The sequence below is a fragment of the Rhinatrema bivittatum genome, chromosome 4 (genome assembly GCF_901001135.1).
Source record: "Rhinatrema bivittatum chromosome 4, aRhiBiv1.1, whole genome shotgun sequence".
NCBI classification, from domain to species: domain Eukaryota; kingdom Metazoa; phylum Chordata; class Amphibia; order Gymnophiona; family Rhinatrematidae; genus Rhinatrema; species Rhinatrema bivittatum.
This window is the reverse complement of record NC_042618.1, coordinates 108880115-108886114: the sequence shown is the minus strand read 5'-3', so window position 1 is coordinate 108886114 and position 6000 is coordinate 108880115. Positions and strand designations below refer to the sequence as shown.

Sequence of the window (6000 nt, the reverse complement as noted above, 5' to 3'; positions counted from 1 at the left end):
GTCTTCAGCCCCTGGGGAGAGAGAAAGTTTACTCTCTGAGCAAGGAAAGGATTTTTGGCCATCCGTGGAAGGGGTTTTCTTGCCCATCTTAAAGGTTGCCCTGCCCATCGGGACCTCAGTCTCACCTAATCCAGGAGGATGGTAGGATCCCTTGCCCTGTGAAAGATTCCTGCACAGATAGAGGCAAAAGTTGTAATTGAGAAAAGACTGTGGTGCTGGAACCATATTTATTGTGCCACCTGCAACTATTTTATACAGTAAATTTAAGTTTGGACATTAACCCAGTACATCCAGCATCTTTATTTGAGCACGCAGCTCACGCACAAAGAAGAGCATTTACCCCTTTCCCAGGGATAACCAAAAACATGTCAGCCACCCCTGTACTGGGACCCAAAAGGGGCCCTTTACCCCTAAGCTAAAGGATCAACATCCTGGAGAAAGGGGCATAAGAAAGAGCTAGTCAGGGTTCCTGCCCCAAAGAGCTTACAAATACTTTTATGGCCTCACCCATGCAGGACCCACACACTGGGGTGGGGTTACATATATTATATGCATATATTGTGTGGGCTATATAATAAACCGTATGTGCAACATTATACATATAAAAATTTGGAAAACTCAGATGAGAGGGTAAGAGACATTAAACTAAATAATGGTCCTCATCTGCTATAGTGGAACATCTGCACTGCACTTTAAGGGGGTAATTTTAGAACTGATTGCATTGGTGCAGAGTCCAAGGTGTACATTTTACCCATGGACTTTGCACCAGTTTCCAAAGTGAAAGTATGTGCATGCTTTCCCTGTGAAAATTATCCTGGAAAAACTATCTGCTAGTTTGTGCGGGTGGTTTTTCTGAAAACAATTACACAGATACTCTTGAAAATTCAAATGTATAATCCATTTTAGCCAGTTAAAAGGTGACAGAGGAATTCACCTTATGCCTTTTGACACTTAACTGGAATTTCATTTTTGTTCACATGGTTCTGTTAGTATTTGTGCTGTTCCTTTAATCTGTGTTAAGTCCATTGTCTTGTATTTCTTCATGCTCAGCGAATGTTATTTACCTTTCTCTCTGCTCTGTTTCATGCTCTCTCAGGGGGAATCCTACTTTTGAACATCAGCCATCCCTCTGAGAGGTGTGAGTTCCACTTCCAAAGCCCTGTGCTGCCCAGGAGTTCTGCAGACTGTCTGCTGGAGCTGCTCGTCTACTCCTGGCAAGACCCCGCCCCAGACAGAGTCACAGTCCAGGTCCAGCACCTCAAGACCAACCTCACCACACGCATCCCTCTAAGGCAGAAGCAAGGTGGTGAGAAATGGTGAGCTTTTCTTCACTCATTCACGGGCTGATGAAATAAGGTGTGACCAGCCTAGCGCACAGGTTTACTCGTGGTTCAGTGTGTGTTTTGTGCGTGCAATAGTAGTGTCCGATGCAGCAATGAGATTAGCTCGTCTACATAGAAACATAGAAACGACGGCAAAAAAGGACCAAATGGTCCATCCAGTCTGCCCAGCAAGCTTTTGGCAGTATCTACCGTGCTGTGCGGGTTACCTGCATGCTTATCAGCTTCCCAGACTATAAAAGTTAGGACCTTCATTGGTTGCTGTTTGAATCTAATTCTCCTTTACTTCTTGCCATTGAAGCAGAGAGCAATGTTGGAGTTGCATCAAAAGTATCCGGCTTATTGGTTAAGGGTAGTAACAGCCATATCAGCAAGTTACCCCCATGCTTATTTATTCCCCTCACCGTAAAAGTCTGGTCCCTCGTTGGTTCCTGTCTGAATCCAATTCCCCTTTTCCCCCTACCTTTGAAGCCGAGATCAATGTTGGAATGCATCAGCCATCAACAGTATCAAGGCTTATTGATTAAGGGGCGGATTTTAAGAGCCCTGCTCGCCTAAATCCGCCCAAATCCGGGCGGATTTAGGCGAGCAGGGCCCTGCGCGCCGGTAAGCCTATTTTACATAGGCCTACCAGCGCGCGCAGAGCCCCGGGACTCGCGTAAGTCCCGGGGTTTTCGGAGGGGGCGTGTCGGGGGCGTGTCGGGGGCAGGCCCGAACCGCGCGGCGTTTTCGGGGCGTGTCGGGAGCGTTCCGGGGGCGGGCCCGGGGGCGTGGCTACGGCCCGGGGCGGCCCGGGGGCGTGGCCGCGCCCTCCGGACCCGCCCCCAGATCGCGTCCCGGCGCGCTAGCGGCCCGCGGGGATTTACGTCTCCCTCCGGGAGGTGTAAATCCCCCAACAAAGGTAAGGGGGGGGTTTAGACAGGGCCGGGCGGGTGGGTTAGGTAGGGGAAGGGAGGGGAAGGTGAGGGGAGGGCAAAAGAAAGTTCCCTCCGAGGCCGCTCCGATTTCGGAGCGGGCTCGGAGGGAACGGGGGTAGGCTGCGTGGCTCGGCGCGTGCCAGCTATACGAAATCGATAGCCTTGCGCGCGCCGATCCCGGATTTCAGCGGATACGCGTGGCTACGCGCGTATCTACTGAAATCCAGCGTACTTTTGTTGGCGCCTGGAGCGCCAACAAAAGTACGCCTATTCGCGGTTTTTGAAAATCTACCCCTATGGGTACTAACAGCTGTATCAGCAAGTCACCCCTATGCACTCTCGTCTTCATTTCCATCTTCTAGCCTTTAGGGATTTGCAGTGCTTATCCCATACCCCTTTAAATTCTTTCACTGTTTTTGTCTTCACCACCTCCTCCAGAAGGGCGTTCCAGGCACCCTCTCCGAGAAGAAATATTTCTTGATGTTGGTTCTCAGTCATCCTCCCTGGAGGTTCATTTCATGACCCCTAGTTCTACTGATTTAACGATTTAACTGATTTAACGATTGTTCATCATTAAAACCTTTCAGGTATCCAAAGGTCTGTATCATACCTCCCCTGCATTGCCTCTCTTCCAGGGTATACATATTCAGATCCCTCAGCCTCTCCTCATAAGTCTTCCAATGCTGACCCCACACCATTTTGGTCACTCTTCTTTGGACCCCCTCCATCCTGTCTCTATCCTTTTTGAGATAGCGGCTCCAGTACTGTACGCAGTACTCGAGATGAGGCCTCACCAAGGGCCTGTACAAGGGCATTATCACCTCTTTTTTCTTACTGATTATTCCTCTCTCTATACAGCCCAGCATTCTTTAGGCTTTAGCTATCACCTTGTCACATTGCTTCACTGCCTTCAGATCATCACATACTATCACCCCAAGGCCCTTCTCCCAGTCCATACATATTAGTCTTTAGGGATGTGAATAGTTTTTTGACGATTTAAAACAATCGTCAGATATATTTTAAATCATCAAAAATTGTTAAGAGTTGCGATACAATAGAAATTCCCCCGATTTATCATGAAAAATCGTAAATCGGGGGAAGGGGGAGGGCGGGGAAAACCGGCACACCAAAAGAGACATCAAAACATTCCGAAAAAATTTAAAAACATGGCTATTTAAGCAAGCATACCACAAAGAGAATCAAGAGTAGAACCCAGGGAACTGTTAGTTGCGGTCAAGCAAACGCCCACACAAACACACTCCTTCCTTCTTAAAGTGTGTCTTCTCTCCTTTATTCTAATCTCCACCTTTATCTTAAACTTCAAAGAACTTAAGTTAAGTAACACCAAACTTTTAGCAGAGTTAGAAAAACGAGACATAACTTATAACACTCACCAAATAGTACTTATTATGATATAATGTTACAGCATTGTTGATGGCACCTGTTTAAGAGTTAGAATTCCAGACACTTTATGCAACATAGTTTTTGTGCCTTATTGTGAACCGTTGTGACGGCATCCGCTTAACGACGGTATAGAAAAGATTTTAAATAAAATAAATAAAAATAAATATTCATATGTTTGCCTTAAGCCAAATGTAGCTACATAGTAACGATGGCAGATAAAGACCAAATGGTCCATCCAGTCTGCCCAGCAATTTGCTTATATTAGTAACTGCCACTCTGTGCAGGTTACCCCCATGCATTCCATTAAGGGTAGTAACTGCTGCTCTGTGCAGGTTACCTAAGGGAGTAACTGCTGCTCTGTGCAGGTTACCCCCCATGGTTCCATTAAGCTAGTAACTGCTGCTCTGTGCAGGTTACCTAAGGGAGTAACTGCTGCTCTGTGTAGGTTACCCCCATGGTTCCATTAAGCTAGTAACTGCTGCTCTGTGCAGGTTACCCCCATGCATTCCATTAAGGGTAGTAACTGCTGCTCTGTGCAGGTTACCCCCATGATTCCATTAAGCTAGTAACTGCTGCTCTGTGCAGGTTACCCCCATGCATTCCATTAAGGGTAGTAACTGCTGCTCTGTGCAGGTTACCCCCATGATTCCATTAAGCTAGTAACTGCTGCTCTGTGCAGGTTACCCCCATGCATTCCATTAAGGCTAGTAACTGCTGTTCCATGCAGGTTGCCCCATGGTTCCATTAAGGGTAGTAATTGCCCTTCTGTGCAGGTTATTCCCATGCAGAAATGTTACACCATCCCTTTTTCAAGCCTTTAGGGATCCGCAGTGTTTGTCCCATGACTTTTGAATTCATTAACTGCCCTTGTCTTCACCACCCCTTCTGGGAGGGCATTCCAAGCATCCCCCACCCTCTCCGAGAAGAAATATTTCCTGGCGTTGATTGAGAGTCGTTCTTCAAGGAGTTTCATTTCATGACTCCTAGTTCTACTGTTTCCTTTCCAAAAGAAAAGATTTGAAGTTTGTGCCTCATTAAAACCTTTCAGGTATCTGAAGGTCTGTATCATTTATCCCCTGTACCTCCTCTCTACCAGGGTGTTCGTATTCAGATCGTTCAGCCTCTCCTCATAAGTCTTCCAATACTGATCCCACACCATTTTGTTCGCCCTTCTCTAGACCACCTCCATCTTCTTGAACTCCAAATGCGTCCCCAACTTCACTATCTCCCACTTTCTATCAAATCTCCTGTCAGCTGACTACTAGAGGGATTTTGAAGACCACTGTTGATACACAAATACATCCAGCACTTGAATACATATTAATGAGGCTTGTTTTGATTGAGTTCCAGTAATCTGTGTTACTGCTGGGAGCTGAGCTTGGACAGGGAGAGGATGAAGATTAAAGGCAGTGTTGGTTTCATGAAGTGATTGCTGAAAAGCTACATTCTGTAAGATGACTGATAATCGAAGGCAAAGAGGAAACATAAGGATTTTGTGTATTCAGAACCCCCCCCCCCCAGCCCTAAAGGAATTCAAAATCCTTATGTTCCCAAAGTTTGAAACAGGCTGCCAGTTTCAACAGAAAGCAAATATCAGAGCACAGGGAGAGAGAATAGTCAAGAAACGAGAGAGGAAAAAGGAATGGGAAATTGTTGGAAAGAGCGTAAAGAATGGAAAAGAAGAGAGGGAGAGGAGGAGAAAGCAAGTGAAAGTATAATAAAAGAGGAAACAAGTGAAAAGTACAAGCCATAGATAGAGGCTGCCCCACTGACTCAGTGGATCTGGGTTTAGTCCTTCTGTTTCCCCAGGTTGGTTGGGGATGCGTCATTGCCCAGTGATTTCATGGTTTAGTTTGTATATTTTATTTTGTAACTTGCCCAGAACAGGTGTCTGGTAATGGTCAGGTAATACATTTTATAAATAAATAAATAAGTCTTGGAGGCCCACATGTGCCAGGTTCCGCAGGAAGCTGAGGCTTGTGGCACCTGGTGAAGGGCTGTCACTAGAAGGAGGGATAGAGAAATGGGGGAAGTGGGGAGAAGAATCCCCAGGTAGTTGTGAATGAAGATTCATGGGGGCCTAATTTAGTAAGCTTTTTTACCCTGTAGACATTGAGTGGGGGAAAAAGGCTGAGTAAACCAGGCCCATAGTGCTGTAGCCCAATAGAGGCCGTTTCAATTCAGCTGGAAACCCAAAGGAGGAAAATGCTGGAAAAAAAAACACTAGGGAAAGAGAAAGAAAAGATTCATTGTTTGTTGTATTGTCTTATTGCTTCTCTTTCCTTCCCATCTTCGGAGGGCAGCAGTTAAGTACACAAGCAGCTTACTTCTTGCTGCCT

At 46.2% G+C, this 6000-nt stretch overlaps 1 protein-coding gene across 1 annotated transcript in view; it reads left to right on the top strand.

Moving 5' to 3' along the window:
- Positions 1 to 1110: 1110 nt before the first annotated feature.
- Positions 1111 to 6000, top strand: part of LTK (leukocyte receptor tyrosine kinase) — a 170968-nt gene continuing 166078 nt past the window's right edge. Inside the window, exon 1 of the mRNA XM_029598654.1 lies at positions 1111 to 1316. The gene's annotated coding sequence lies outside the window, so the exon portion shown is untranslated. The remainder of the gene's footprint in view (positions 1317 to 6000) is intronic.